The sequence below is a fragment of the Urocitellus parryii genome, chromosome 6 (assembly GCF_045843805.1).
Source record: "Urocitellus parryii isolate mUroPar1 chromosome 6, mUroPar1.hap1, whole genome shotgun sequence".
Lineage (NCBI taxonomy): Eukaryota > Metazoa > Chordata > Mammalia > Rodentia > Sciuridae > Urocitellus > Urocitellus parryii.
In genome coordinates, this window is record NC_135536.1 from 14738460 (window position 1) to 14754905 (window position 16446).

The following is a 16446-nucleotide window of genomic DNA, read 5'->3' on the forward strand; positions in this document are numbered from 1 at the left end:
CTTAATGTTTTTATGTTTCCAGTAATGTTTTAGCATTACGAATAGCCTGAATATTTCTCCCACACTGTTTTGTTCTCTTTTGCTATGCAAATACTATTCAATATTTGTTTCCAGTCTTGCTAAAAAATTATTTAGTTTCTGTCGATCTTAAAACCCATACTTTAAATTTTTCATATTTTTCCTGATCCTGAAATGAACCAGAATCTATTCATAAAGCCGCAGAAACAAAGAATATAGATACTTAGAATCCCCTAGGTTACAGCTGGAACACATAGCCATTTGCCTCTTGTATGGAGGTAGACTGTACTTTAACCTACTATCTTGATTATATTCCTTTAAAAATAATATTTTAATCTTTAAATTACTACTATTATCCTTTCTTCTGTAAACCAGAGAAAGAACAATTTCATTTCTTAATTTTAAGCCCAGGAGTTGTAGAAATCTGGACAAAATGCTGCAGTTTCTTTTCTTGCCAAGGCAGAACACAGAATTTCATCTTTTGTTTACAGAGCAAGTTGCAGGTTATCATTTGCTTATTCTTTCAGAGAATACAGCAAAATATATGATTAACATGCTCCTCTTGAAAAGGCTTTGCTTGGTTATGTTTGTTTTCTGGCTTTGACAAGAAAGATGTTTTAAAAGAGTAAAAACTGTTTGGGCATATTGCAACCACCACAGACTTCTTGGGATAACCTCAGACAAGATGTCAGCATCTGCGGAACTGTGCTTACTGATGTTCTTTCTGGAATGCCACAGGCAGGGTGAGCCTGCTGTTTTAATTTAAAGAGAAGCTGCAGCAGCAAGCCAGGGAAGGATACTGCCTTCTCTCTGCAGAACAGACAAGACATTCTTCACAAATCAACCCCCAGAAGAATATCCTCACACAGGGGGGAAAAGTAACGAATACAAAGACTGTTTTAAAAATATTCAATAATCCAATAGGTTACAAGTCCAACTAGCCAAAGTCATTGTTAAAACTGCTTTGTTCCTAAATGAGTTATTTGTGGTTAATATTGAGGATCCACTAGTTTCTAGTGGTCTTCCATTTCAAGCAGTTTTGGTGAAGTTGCTATAATCTGTTTCTCAAATAATAATTTTTCTCATATCATTTAACCTTATTTCACCCAAATAAAATCTGTTGAAACTTTTGCATGAGGTTACGTGCTTAAAAACTGCATCTCAGAATTATTTTAATTATAACAGTAAAATTTCTTTTTCTGATCTTCATATTATACAAATGAGTTCTCTTTGGGTAATTCTTTAATGTATCAAAGCATACCCTAGCTTTCAAGTCTAGTGGGTTGGTAATGAGGTCATGCTTTACAGAGTTTTATGGCTTGTTTGACACACTGAAACATAAGAAGGTCAAGTGACTTGCCCAAGATCTTACCGTGAGTCAGTGATGGGGTGTAAAGAGAGCTTGAGCCCTTGCTCAGGGGCTCTAATATTAGATTGTATATGAGTGAAATCAGTATCAGTTTTTAAAGGTGTAATGCTAAGGATTTGTCTAGTTCATAGAGCAGATTCTTCTGACAGAGCTTATTTGGCTTTTCATTATTAAATAGACTCCTTTAAATGACCGAGCTTCCCAATGTGTGAAGAAATCAGCCATCAGGAAAACAAGCTACCTTACATTAATATCCTAATTTACTGAGAATCAAAAAGCCTATAGAAGGAACATTCTGTGATGTTTAAAGGAAATGGTTCTATATAAAATCATTTAAGTCAAATAATGTTAGATGGAAAAAAAAGAGCGAATGCAACCCCTCGCCAAGTCTCTCAGGATTGAATATCGTTTCTCTCACTGGCTCCATCACACCACCTGAGACTGACAGAAAGAACACAAGTGTAATAAATGTACATAACCATGGTTAAAATAAGAGGTTTGAGCTTGATATATAAATTCCTTCTGGCTGTGAAACCCTGTGTCTGTATATATATATATATATGTGTCTTACATATGTGTTATATACATGTGTCATATATGCACACAAAATATACATATTGAAGATGAAGAGGGCAAATGGAGAAATGGAAATAGTTTAAAATAATATTTACTAAATGTTGATTGTGTCCAGGCCCTGTTCTAAATGTATTACTTCATGCTACGGTGGGGCAGGTGCCATTTTTATCCATTATGGGGAAACTGAGGCACTGAGTAATTCAGTGGCTTGCCTAGTCTAAGTGGTAGAATCCAGAAGTCTAGCTGGAAACCTAAGCACTCAAGTCTCATACCATAACTACCACTTGTAATTTAACAGCATTTACTTTCATTTAATTGAGGGGGGAAGGGAAGTTCAGGTTAAAATTAAAATTTGGTTTTTACAGAGTTACTTCTTACCCAAGGAACATAGTAATGGCTCTGTCTCCCACACAAGGCACACAATGTCAAAGAAAGCCAAAGCAAAACATTTGCTTTGTGATGCCTTCTAGCTAAGGAACGAGCCTGGTTTTGCCTCAGAGGCCTATAGAGTTGGTAAGGGGATTTGCTCACTGTCACACACCCAGGTGACACCCGATGACTGATGGCTCTTTAATCCCAGTCCTGCTCTTTAGACCAGGCTGTCTCTCCAGGTATTTTAAATTTGTTTTTCACAAAACTGCCCCTGAAGTAAAACCCAATTTTAAGATATCAATTCATACAAAACGGGTGTAGTCCAGACTTTTACTAGCCTATATTCAGAGAATATAATTAAATCTACGTCAGAACAACTCCCTATTTGAATATTATTTATTGAGCCTCACACTTTTCTAGGCACCATAAACATAACATGGCATATATAATCTCTTTTCATGGAGTACACAATCTTTTGAGAAAGAGGCTGGGGGAGGGAGGGTGGTGGTGGTGGTGGTGGTGCAGGAGAGAGGGGAGAGGTTGATTTCTTTGATGGTAAATAACCAATTTAAACCCACTCATTGTGTTGCGGCTGAATTATCAGAGGCCTCAAGAAAATTATAATGCCAAACTGGCACCCATCTCTGGAGCCCTTTCTCTGAAAAAAAAAAAAAATCTTGTCTCCTACCTCTCCACCATCCCCAGTTTCCTCCTTCTCCTCGCTGTAGTGCAGAAGTACTTTGATAGATTCCCACTCTTTGGGAATTCATCTAACTATTCCCAATCTCCAGAGCAGTTTCTTTCTGTTTGTGTGTGGATTTACCTCTCATTAAATTTTACAAAAGACTATTATAGAAGATTTATTGTCTTTATCAACAAACAAAATACTCATTATTTTTCCATTTTAAGTTTTGCTATTATCTTGTTGTTTCATGATCTTTATGGATCAGTCTTCCAGGTAAGGAGTCCAGGGAGGGAGCATTCTTACATTGCTTTTCAATTAAAAAATGTGTTACCATCAGAACATAAAAAGCAAGTGTTAGCAGTGAATATTTACTCTGAGAGAACCACACCAATTTGAGCAGGTAGAGTAGCTCTTTAGTGTTCCATGATTTTCAGAGTAACTGGCCTGCTGTATGTTCAGCTTGCAACAGTTGTCATATATTCAGTTAATGGCCTAATGCAATATTTCCAAACAGTACCATTCAAGTTGCAGTGTGTGCCTCATTCTTGTTTTTTAAACAACACTTTCCTTTGTATAATAGAGACACGTCTTGCTCTGTATTCACAGGGTTTGTGCTTGTTTTGCTAGTAGCTGTGGTGATGGATTTACACTCATCTATTCCCTCTCTGGCCAGGCCACCCTTGTGACCAAGGTCATGAATATGCAACACAGCAAGTTGGGATCAGGGAGAGAGAACCAGCACAGAGCAAAATAATTGGCCATTAATAAGACTGGACCCATGACTTGGATTTCATTAGCTGTGTGTTGGAACCAACTGAGCCCTTAAATCACCAGCAGCCAATGATTATGCAGACTTAGACACTGAGGATGTGAATTCAGATAGTAAAATGCCCAATGGGTAAGATCATAGTTTTGTGCTTTTGTTGTTTACACTAAATTCAAATTGATTAAATAAATGCAGCTGACCAATCAAGCAATGTATTCTTTTAAGTCATATTATGTTGGAAGAACTTAAGCTACCATTTTTCCTAATTATTTCAAAAACGAAGTTCAAAAGTAACTTTAATGAGCACTTAAATAATGACCAGCAACTTCTTATTTCTACTATGTGTGCTAGGTAGAGCCGGGATCAAACCGTGCGACATGCGACAATAGGCATTTAGCAGCTTACAAATGACTTAACAACTCTTCAGGTGAGGGCTCTGTGGCCACTGTGGTAGGCTGGAACGGTAGGCTTTGGAGTAACTCAGTTTGCCTGTAGAGCAGAATCAATGATTGGCACGAATTGGTACTTTCACTAAGGTCCCGATCCACAGAAAACTGGGCTGTAAGGATAAATCGGATAATTGAAGCTGATTGTGGATTTTATCAAAGAAGTAGCCTTACCAATTACAACAGTTAAGATCAAGTTAATAACTGTGCGGTTTGATTTTCCATCTTAATGAATAGACTTTGTCCTGCCTGCTAGAGTTGTGCCATCCATTACAGTAGCCACCAAGCATGTGTAGCTATTTAGATCAAAATTAATAATTGAGTTTCCCATTTAGCTACCCACATTTTAAGTGCTCAATAGGCCCATGTAACTAGTAGTTACACATTGGACGGCATAGCACATTTCCATCATTGCAGAAAGTTCTATTGGACAGCACTGTTCTAATTTTGTTTGTTTTTGCAGTACTGAGCTTCAGGCATCTGAGGCAAGCACTCTACCACTGAGCAATATCCTCAGCCCTAGAGATTTTTAAAAAGGAAATATACATGTTTCCCCAGATCTGTAATGTTGAGGAGCCTAAAATTTTAAATACCACTTCCATGATTCCTTTTCTATCCCAGTGAACTGTGTCCCTTTTGATCCATAGAATACATGCCACCAGGTCAGTTTTAATATGTCACTGCCCTACTCAAACACCTTTAGTGGCTCCCTAGTGCCTGTGGCAGATACAAACAAAAGTCCTTGTGCCTAGCATTCAAAGCCCTTCAACAGCTTGTTACTATCCTTTGTTATTCTACAAATATAAATGCATTGCTTCACACACATCGGTTCATTCCGTTCCCTGAATAAACCCAACTCATTGGCTTTTCTGTGCAGTTCGCAGGGTCCAAAGGCCTTTCCACATCCTCATCACCTACCTAAGTCTTTCATACTCAGTTTAAGTCCCACATCTTTCAATTGCCACAGCTTCACATAAACTTTCTCTCTTCTGAATTCCTATATCTTTTATCCATTTCTACCTGATATTTTTCATGGATCTTACCCTCAGCTAGATAGTAGCAGGAGTAACCATCTTATATCCTTTGAACTTAGCATAGTACTGACCCAGTAAATATCAATAGATTACTTACTTGATTAGTGTTGAACTCAGTTCATTCACTTTTGGAACTGGAGAGGATATTAGAAGCAAATTTTCCAAAAGAGGAAAGGGAAAGGAAGTCCTTTGCTTTAATGGACTACCAAGGTCAGCCTTCCTGGATTCGGTGGCAGGCCTGCACCTTCCTCAGGAATATTCTGGGCTGTCCCTGCTTTGATCCCAACCAGTACCCTCTCCAGCCCTGAGCAAGTGTGTACCTGGACCGATCCATCCTTCTTTGACAATTGTCTTTACACTTCTGCATAACTGGATCCATCCCCTGCTTCTTGTGATGGAGAAAATATAGCCAACGGGAAGTTGTGCTTGAGCTGAAAACCTATCTCTGTTTAAATTCAGTGATGATGCTTCTTGAATTTTACTCATTCTAACTAGAGACTCTGAGTCATTGGCTAATAAACCAAGTCTAGGCATCACAACAAGATGATTGAATCATTTGGTCACTTTAAAGATTTACCCTCCAGAAGATTTTCAAGTTGTCCAAGTCACCTGGATATGCCCCTTCCCTTCTCATGTTCTCTGAAAACCAAGTGGATAGAAGAAATTTTGTCCTATTTCAATGAAAGGTTACTCAAAATTTTGGTATTCTTAGCTCCGACAAAGAAAACATTTCCCAAGGAGAGGAAAGTATTGGAGAATGGCATTGGCTAGGTTAAATGACTGTTTTCTTGGTCACTTAGCCATGTAGACTCCACACCCTCATCTGTAAAATTGGTATAATCTCAGGGGCTTGGTGTGAAGGTTACGTGAGAGAGAAAAAAAAAAATGTGTTGAATTGGTTTGTATAGGGCAAAGCCACAGGCAAACCTAAGGTGTGATCATGTATAATGCTCAACGCATCAATCTGCTAAATATGGCGGAGCAGAAATCCACTCAGAAGGCAGGGAGTCGGAGCGAGTCTCAGGCCCGCTTTGGGAAGATCCCAGGAGGTGTCCCATCACCAACAGGCCGATGCCACCAACAGGCCGATGCCAGGGGCAACAAGCCCTCCGCAGCCTGGCTCCCTCCACCACTCCTACGGGCTGCTGCTGAGTCATCACCGTCTTCCAGAGCAGCCTGAGAGATTTGTGACTCAGAACTGATTTATAGTTTCATGTTTCACTGCTCCAACTCTTTCCTGCCACACAAAGTTTCAGAGTTGCACCTGTCTCACCCAAAGTTTGAAACTTAGGAAATGACCACAACACTTAGTTGCAACAAAACACACCAACCTTTTAAAGTTTTGTTTTGTTTCGTTTGGCTTTTTTTTTTTTTTTTCCTCTAGTGCTGAGGGTAGAACCCAGTGCCTCCCTTGTGGGTGCCAGGCAAGGACCCTTCCACTAAACTACCTTCAGTTGTTTTGTTTTGTTTTGTTTTTTGAGACAGGGTCTTGCTAAATTGCCCAGGCTGACTTTGAACTTGTGATCCTCAAAGGTTCCCAGGAGCTAGGGTGACAGATGTGGGTCACAAACCCTATTTTAAAACTATTGACACAGTGATTCAAATAGAGGCATTTCCAATTTTTAAATCCTAAAGAAAGTGGGAAACTAATAAAAGGTATTCAGCAGTTTTTACCTACAGGAACTTTGTATTTGGGGATTCTTTGTGATTTGCACACACATTTCTGTGTGGTAATACCATTGGCTTCCACCAAGCCAATCTTACTTTCTAAACTTTTGCTTGCAAACATCTGTTAGGCAGCCAGCTAGGTTAAGGAGTCCGGGTGCCACACAACAAGACTTTCTTTCTGTAAAAGAGTACTATATGCTAAACAAGTCCTGTCATACCTGTTTGAACCATCTGAAGAAAACCAAAATTTAAGAAACAGCCTAAAGGTTGCATAATGACAAATGAAGATATAACTGGGATTAATCTTTAGGAGCACTTTGCAAAACCCTAAAAAATACTCCAGAATTTCATGCAAGAACAATAATTGTATACAGCTGGGTTCCTCTTCATTTGTTTGTTACTCCTATCAAAAAGTAAGCTTCTCTGAGCTCTTGTGAGAATAAGAAAAGGAAGCCCTGTCAGAAGAGAGCATAAAGAAGCTATGATAAGGCTTAACAACAGGAAAGCGTCAGCAACTTAAATGAAGGTCAAAGATTTTCAACAAGCAGGATAGATAAGTTCTAGCCCCAGAACAATTCCGCACAGCCAATCCCTAAATGGAATACCAAAGTCCAAAAAAGAGTCACCTCAGGATTTTTCCAGTCCACGCAGAGGCCCTGCGGATGACAACATTCCTCTGCTTTCCTTATTACAATTGCTCTGGCACTAAAATGCTTTCAAAGGTCAAAGGAAACATCAGCTAGTAGGATCCTAAAGCCTGCTCTGTTCCTACCTCGTCACTTCTCAGGGCTCAGTTTTCTTATCTAGAAAATGGGAAAGTTGTACCGGATGGACTTTCTCTGGTTTCTCCGAGATTTAGGATTTCATGATTCTAAATATTTTGTTTGTGAGTTTTGTAGATGTATGTAGAGCTAAATTCACACTGGACTCGACTCAGAGTTACATCTTCTTTTGAACATAGACAAGTTTGAACATTATAGAATTCCTACTTTGTTGAATGACTTGTATAAAATATTTACACTAAGCCAAGTCTATTCAAACTAACCAGCTGATCCTGACAGTTATTCCCCCAAATTAAGAAGATCAAAAGATGATCAGAAGACATCATCTCTTTACAAAGACCAGAAAAGCAACAATTGGAGAAATGATCGATTTTTGTTTGAGTGGCTCAGATGGGGATTTTTTAAAAGTCATTTCTTCTAAATCTTTGTATTCTTCAAAGAATGTAACAGGATTCAAAGAAGAGCTTGGATATCAGCCCTGAAGTTGAAGAAGATTTATTAATGTTCAATGAAGATGATACTTACTTACTTTATTTATTTATTTTAAAGAGTGAGAGAGGAGAGAGAGAGAGAGAGAGAGAGAATTTTTAATATTCATTTTTCAGTTCTCGGCGGACACAACATCTTTGTTGGTATGTGGTGCTGAGGATCGAACCCGGGCCGCACGCATGCCAGGCGAGCACCCTACCGCTTGAGCCACATCCCCAGCCCCTTATTTTTTAATATTTATTTTTTAGTTGTAATTGGACACAAACCTTCATTTAATTAATTAATTAATTAATTATTTTTATGTGGTGCTGAGGATCAAACCCAGGGTCGCACACGTGTGAGGCGAGTGCTCTACTGCTGAGCCACAACCCCAACCCCTTCCTTAATTTAAAAATAAAAAGTGGAGATGGTCATAGTGGCACATGCCTTTAATCCCAGTGACTTGGGAGGATGAGGCAGGAGGATCACAAGTTCAAGGCCAGCCTCAGAAAAACAGTGAGTTCCTAAGCAACTCATGAGACCCTGTCTCAAAATAAAAAAATAAAAGGACTGGGGATGCAGCTCAATAGTAAAGTGTCCCTGAGTTCAATCCCCAGTTAAAAAAAAAGTAGAGACAAATGGAGAAAAAAAATTATTATGTTGAATAAAGAGACTCTCTCTATCTTCTACACTATGGATTCTCCGAAAGTATTGGTTGTTTTTGTCGGAAATCAGCAGACCCTTTCCAATCTGGATTCTTCTACATTAATCTAAAGGTGAATAAAATTGTTCATTCATTCCTTCAGCAAACCTTTACAGAACTCCCAGAATGTAAATGAAATTCACTGAACACAGAGAATATAAGGATGTATGGAAAAGGGCCTGTCATTAAGGAACTTACAATTTAGGACACTAATTAAAAACAAACAAACAGATTTCATATGTGCTAGGATTGACGTAATATGTCCTAAAGAATATTTCATGTTTAGATAAACCTGGAACAGGCTTTATAGAAAACCTGTCTTTTATATAGATGGGGACCTTCCCTCTGTAAGTATTGTAAGGATGCTAATAATAAACAGAAATGTGGCTTGAAAAGCTTAGAGGGTAAAAAGAATCAGATAATTCTAAATATGACATAATTAAGGTCCAACTTTTTCACAGCAGAAATCTCATAGAGGAAATCTGGAATTCATCTAATCCAATCCTCTTGTTCTACATTCTAGAAAACCGAGGTCTCAAGAACAAAGAAACTTACTCAAGAATTCCTAACATGGGGCTGGGGATGTGGCTCAAGCTGAGGCGTGCTCGCCTGGCATGCGTGCGACCCGGTTCGATCCTCAGCACCACATACAAAAACAAAGATGTTGTGTCCCCGAAAACTAAAAAATAAAATTAAAAAAAAAAGAATTCCTAATATGTTAGCGGCATAGTCATACCTCTTTTTTTCCACAGGATGATCTGACCTGTTACAAAGAAGTCACAGTACATATTTCCTATTCCATGTACATTGCAAAAGAAGTATGGTTTGTTGTTTCTTTGGGCAGATATTTTTTATGGTGAGATGCATATTTGAAAGTTCCAGTAAATTTTTTGAAGATGACTACTAACTGCCTTCAGAAAGAAAAATCACAGTTTTTCTCCTTTCTTAACAAGACTTTGAGTAAGAGTTTAAGAAAGGGCAATAAACAGAAATTTGGCAACAATAGTCTTAGATCAAAGATCCACCTCCTGGGTACAGGGCAGACATGAGAAGTTTCAAACCTTTGGGAAAGACCACTCATAATCTTTGAGACAGGATGTGCATCTAGAAGAGTTAGCAAATAGCAAAAATCAGAGCATCCAACCTCTGGTCAAAATCACAGATAGATGTTTGAAGGTTAACAGAAATGGCGATGTTAAGAAATCTACAAGGCTTAATTTTCTTATAGCATTGACTATAAGCAAGTAACACTTCTTTTCGGCTATTTTCTCTGTAGGCCACTGAATGAAAATTGTATTCAGAGGAAAAGATTCCTCTGGTTCTTCGAGCTTCCTTCGATTACACAATAAAGTCCCCCCCCCCCCCAAAGCTTGAGCCACCGCACAACTGCAGTTCAGCTCTAGAAAACGAGGCGTTCCCGGAGTGGAGACACCTCCTCAGGAGACCGCCCCTATCCTGTGTTCTGCTTCTAAATTGCTAAGTGACTTCACCGTTATCAATCGACCTTCCTGGTGTCCGATTTTTCCACAGACTGAGGGTTTAGAGGTACCCTGCACACTAGACCGAGTAAGGTAACAGATTTGGACATTTGATAAGTTTTCACCAAACCCTCACACCTCTCTAGGAGGGGCTTTCCTTCGGGCGGGGGACCTGCCAGTCAGAGCCCAGCAGGGGCTCTCCGCCACTGCCTGCCAATCAAGCTCCAACCCGCTCTCGGCCGCGTCCCCTGGGGTCCCCTCCTGTTTCGACTGTTCTAAAAACCCGAGCCCAGCACGCCCCTCCCGCGGCCGGAGATAAGGAAACCACCAGGGGGAACTGGAAACGGGCCCTTTGGGAAACGAGAGTGCCCACAAGGGTTCTTCTCCGGGGGCTGGGCCTGCGCTCCGACAAGGGTGACAATTCGAGTTCGGGTTTCAAGGTGAGGGGAGGTGTTTTTATGTCTCCGGTGGCAACGGTGGGTCACACCACGAGCCCGACCAGCGGCCAAGGGCGCTGCTTTTTGGAACACGGGGGGGGGGGGGGTAGGCGAGGTTGGCTCCAGATCGCCCCGCGGAGAGCCACGGGCCACGGCACAGAAACGCAGCATGATTTCTAAGCCTTGCACAGGCTTCGGAGCGAGCAAAGCCTGTCCCGCGGGGGCAGGAAGAGCCAGCCTTGTCCCGACGCCCTCGAGCGCTGGCGGGGCGCGGCGCGGCGCGGCGCGGCGCGGGCACTACATTTCCCGGCGGAGGAGCACACAGTGGCGTCACACGCCCCAAGACACGCCCCGAGACGCGCTCCGCAGCCGTTGGCTTAGTTGGCGCTGCTGCGGCTTCTTTCCGCGCACACTTCGGCAAGGACGCTCTGATAGGCCAGCGCGACCCTGCAGTGGTTGGCCGGAAAGAGTCGAGCCGCCTGATTGGCCGCGCCGCACCTGCAATGCGTCAAGCCGCGGCGGGCGTGGAGGGCTCCGCGTGAATGGCCGTGACCGGCGGGGCAGCCCGTGGCCTTCCGGAGGGAGAGGCCCCGCCCGGGCCGCCATCTTTACTAGGGGCAACGCGGACGGCCCCGGACGCGCAGGGGCTGCACTGCGCTCTTTGACCAGTAGAAAAAGGCTCTGCGGCAGAAGTTTTATTTGGGGGTTCTTTTTCCTTTCTGGTGGGTTGTTTTTGCCCAGGTTCGGGGGATTGTTTGGAGAGGGTAGAAGGCGACGACTCGGGGCTTGGCGCTGAGGGTAGAATGGACACTGGATGGAAAGGGACTGAGAAGGGTTTTAGCTTTGGCTTTAATAAAACTGCTTGGTTTGCGTTCTCTCGGCGTGCACGGCCGGGCGGGGGTGCGATCTGATTGAATTTCTGCAGACAGAAGTGAGACTTGCTGCCTGGGCATCTTGCTCGAGTCGGAGAGCCGTTCTGGAAAGCTCTCCCGAATACGTCATTGGTTCTTGCTCGCGCTGTGCGCGGACCCGCCAGCCCGGAATGAGTTTTTGTTTTTTTAGAACTGTAAATCAAACAGCCGGCCTGGAGATTACTTCTCGGCTCCGGAGGCAGTGGCCTGCAGGGGCAAAACTGACCTTGCCTGACTGCTACAGAAAATGATTTTGATCATGTTAGCTTATTTGCCTTTTTTGGGCAGATGTTGTTTATGATGTTTGTGCATTTGTCCTCGATTGCCCTCCCCACTTCAAAAAAAAAAAAAAAAAACCCTAATTGTTAGACGTGATAGTTATTCAGGACTCACTCTCCCCTTTTGTGGAACTAAAGAACATGTTCCCTGGATGATTTAGAGATTGGGGAAACAGAAGAGGTCTTGGATGTCATCGTTTCGCCAGTGGTGTTAGCTTTGTTTTATTTGAGCTGCGGAGGTGCAGATTCAGTGGATTGTGGCTATCCAAAGGTGAATTCTGGAGCTGCCTCCGTGTGGGTGTTGCCGTGGATACAGGGCAAGGGAGTGAATTGTGGGGCCAATAAACCTGGCAGGGCCAGGCCTCTGGTGTATTAAACCTTAGTAGTAATTGACTGCCCTGGTTTGTGTATCCAGGCTTTCTCCATCCCCATCCCCATCTAGGATTTGTGGATTGATCAATGCAGGCACACATGGGCGTGTAGATTCCTGTTAATGACTAATACAAGTGGCACTCATTACCATGTGTAGATTTCCTGATTAGATGGTGCATCTAGGAGTATAGTTTTTGTACCCTTTGCCATACATTCTGATTTGCAAGTTATTGCTGCTTTTACATAATCTTAGCATTTTTTAACAATTACTTATGACTCATATTACTTTTTTCCCTCCTTAATCTAGGTAAACCATCATTGGCTTCTGCCTGGAATGAACACTCCCATTTTATTGGGTTTAAATATAATGTCAGAGCACTGAGTTCATGGACATTGCAAAAGAAAGAAATTTGCAGCTTTGCATAATCTCTATATAGCAACAACCCCTCCTGCCTGTAGAGCACACAGTACCTCAGTGTTTGGCAGCTGCAGTGCTAGGAGTTGGCCCTTAGCTTGCTGCGAGCACAAGAAGTCTTCCAGAGCCTGGATTGCTTCTGTGTTGGGAAGAGAATCAAATCTCAGAGTTGTGAGGATTGTATGCTGTGCAAATGTGGCAGCACTGTGTAAACTGCAGAACTATTGACATATTGATAGGCAATTGCTAATGCAATAATTGAGTGCCCATACTGTCTGGCCTTTTGAGAGGAAGATTTTCCTTCAGGATTTTCTATCTCTGGAAAGAGCAAGTGAATAAATTCATATCCAAAATAAACCTTACGTAGCATTGTTTTCTTCTTAATGAAAATAGTATTAATATAACCTTGTTAGCATTCAGTGCCAGATTTGGGGGGGCTCTTAGAGTGATTAGTCTTTAGTGAATGTGCCTGGTTTTAACATCAAATGTGTTCAGAAAGTTCCTTTTAGCTCCACAAACCAGGACAACTGGTCACCTTTGGACTGTTTTCAGTGTCAAAGATGGGAGGATGAACAGAATGGAAAATGAAAGACTTTTACTATATGGAGGTTCCTTATATCTGGGGGTTACCAGGCCCAAGAAAAAGGATGTCCTTGTGTAAAATAAGTGTGGTGTGGGCTGACACCTAAAACTCAAAGCTCCAAAGTCAAACTGATAACTTTATCCTTTTTGGGGGGTGGGGGTATTGGGGATTGAACTCAGGGGCACTCAACCACATCCCCAGCCCTATTTTGAATTTTATTTAGAGAAAGGGTCTCCCTGAGTTGTTTCGCACCTCGCTTTGCTGAGGCTAGCTTTGAACTTGCAATCACCTGCTTCAGCTTACCCAAGCTGAGGTGTGTGCTACAGGTGTGTGCTACTCTGCCCAGCTAACTTTATCCATCTTTACTGTTCAGTTCTCACACATGGCTTGTTTTCAATATCTTAAATTTTTCCTATTAAATTGTCACCTCTATTTTTAGTAAAGACTTTACAAAACTGTTTGTCACTGTAGAATACAGAAATACTTCCTCATGCCCTAGGTCCTTTGTCACCAATCAGCCTAGGGTTCTTTTGTTAAGGGAGAGATCATGAAAGGGCAGCCAAGTATTAGCTTTTTTGGTGTTGTGGCTTCTTAGCTCTTAGCCGTGAATGTTACAGCTAAGACTTGGGCTCTCTGCAGTCTTGGATGTGCATCTTGAAGAGGCAAGCAGCAGCACCATTTAAACAAGGCTTTATTGGGACTGATGCCCTACTACAGGGAGGCAGTACACAGGGCTGAGCTCCTGGACTGGCTCCTTGAAGAGTTAAGGAGTGAAGCTTATATCTGCAAAAGGCGCAGTCAGCTGTCAACCAGGAACTACTGTTTCCTCACGTGGGTTCTTTGCTCTTGATGATCTGCGTGGTTTGTTGGGTCCATCTGCACTTGGCTGTTGGGATGGGTGAGGTGCTCCCACCAGCCCAGGTGGCTTCAGCTGTTTGCAAAAGCAACCTATATTCATACCCTTTGGGAAGGTTCAGGCTCTTCCTGTGCAGTTAGATAAAGCCTAATGCTCCTGGGATCTGTTGCCCGTGTTCATAGTTGACATCATGCTCTGTTTCACTTAGAGGTTAGTGAAAACAAAGGTGTTCTGTTTTTCATCCAAGTACAGGGATCCCCGAATTCCCTCCAAGAAGTCCACCCTGAGAACCCCTCCCCCTCTCCATTGCCTCATTTTAGTTTTCTTGCAACTTCGACGACTTTCACAGTTTTTGCCTTTACATTCTCACTGCCACCACCTTGGTTCAACACGCTGCTGCTGTTTTCCTCACTTTTACAAAAGAGACCATTTCTCCATTGGTCTGTTTTAGTCCGCTCCTGCTGCTATAACAAATACCGCAGACTGGGTAATTCACAAACAACAGAAATTTACTTCTCAGTTCCCGTGGCTGGGAAGTGCCAGGTCAGGGCACCAGCAGATTTGGAGTCTGATGAAGGCTTACTCTGCTTCCAAGAAGACACCCTGTGGCTTCCTCGTGTTGTGGAGGTGGAAGGGCAAAAGGGGGTGAATGCTGTGTCCTCATATGACAGAAGAGATGAAAGAGCCAGGTAGCTCTCTGAAGCCTCTTTCATAAGGTCATTAATCCCAATCATGAGGGCAGAACTCTCCTGAGTAATCGCTTCCCAAGAGGCCCCATCAGTTTGGGGTTTAAGTTCCAAAATTTCAATTTTCCAGGGACACATACCTTCAAATCACAGCAGTTTCCCATCTTTTGCTCAGTCGATGGAGGACTTTATCTAAAACACATCTAAATGCCCTGAGTTTAATCCCCAGCACTGCAAATCAATAAGTGAGTCAACCACATCTGACAATATCGTTTCCCTGTTAAAAACTTCAGTAGTTTCTCATGGCCTTCAGGATTAAGTCCAGGTTCCTTTAAGAATTCCTTCAGGGATCTCCATAATCTGGCCTTTTCAGTCTTAATACCTTCTCTCCTTTGCATCTCTTAAATTTCATTTGGATGAATTGTTCTTTATACTTGTGCTCCTGCCAGGCGTTGCGGCACACGCCTGCAATCCCAGAAACTCAGGCAGCTGAGGCAGAAGGACTGCAAGTTTGAGGCCAGCCTCTGCAATTTAGGCCCTAAACATCTTAGCGAGACCCTTGTCAAAATAAAAAGGGCTGGGGATGTGGCTCAGTGGCTGAGCACCCTGGGTTCAATCCCCAGTGCCAAAAAGAAACATAAGATAATTTGTGCTCCATCTTTTATTGGTGTTGCTGCTTTGGTCCACACTTTCGGTCTCCATCGTCTGCTAACAAAGGTCTGATATCCTTAAAGGTTCACTTCAAAAGCGAAGTCAGCTGAAATGAACTCTTCCTCCCTTGGGCTCCCTTAGCATTTACTTCACTCTCTTGTGTTACCACACTCAACTTTTATTATGGGCATTTGATTACTCATTCAATAAATATTTGTCAAGTAGCCACTGTGATGCTGAACAGTAGGGGGATATAAAGTGAAATAAATTTGGACTTTGATTTTTTAAAGGATATACATTTTAGGTTGGGAGAGAATGTGAACCCAAGTACTCATTTCCCAGGTAGGAGAAAATGACAAGTATTTCAGGAGTCCGGAGGGAGAATTCAGTCTGCTGGAATGATCAGAGAAAGCTTTGTGGAGGAGGTGGCATCTGAGCCAGCGTGGAGGATCAGCACCCTATATGGATGTACCCAGGGAAGGCATGCCACATGGGGGAACACTGGGAGCGCAGGCAGAGAGACTGAAAAGAGCAGAGATCGGGGAAGGGCAAGAACTTTAGTTTATTATTCAGGAGCCTGGTGAACAATTAGGCCCGAGGCAGGCTTGTTAAGTCTAGAGAATGAATGGCCGTGTGCTCCAGCAAGGAGACTAGACCATCCTGTGTGCCTGGAATCCACTGAAGAGCTAGGAGAAGAGGCTGACTAACCAAAGGTGTTAAGAATAATGTAGCAAAGTAAGAGGTGAGTTTTATAGAGACAGACTAGAGTGGGAGGCCAATGAAGGCAATAAAAATAGGAATAACATCCAATATTTATTTATTTTTAATACCTTTATTTTATTTATTTTTTATGTGGTTCCAGGGAATAAACCCAGTGCCTCACGCATGCTCA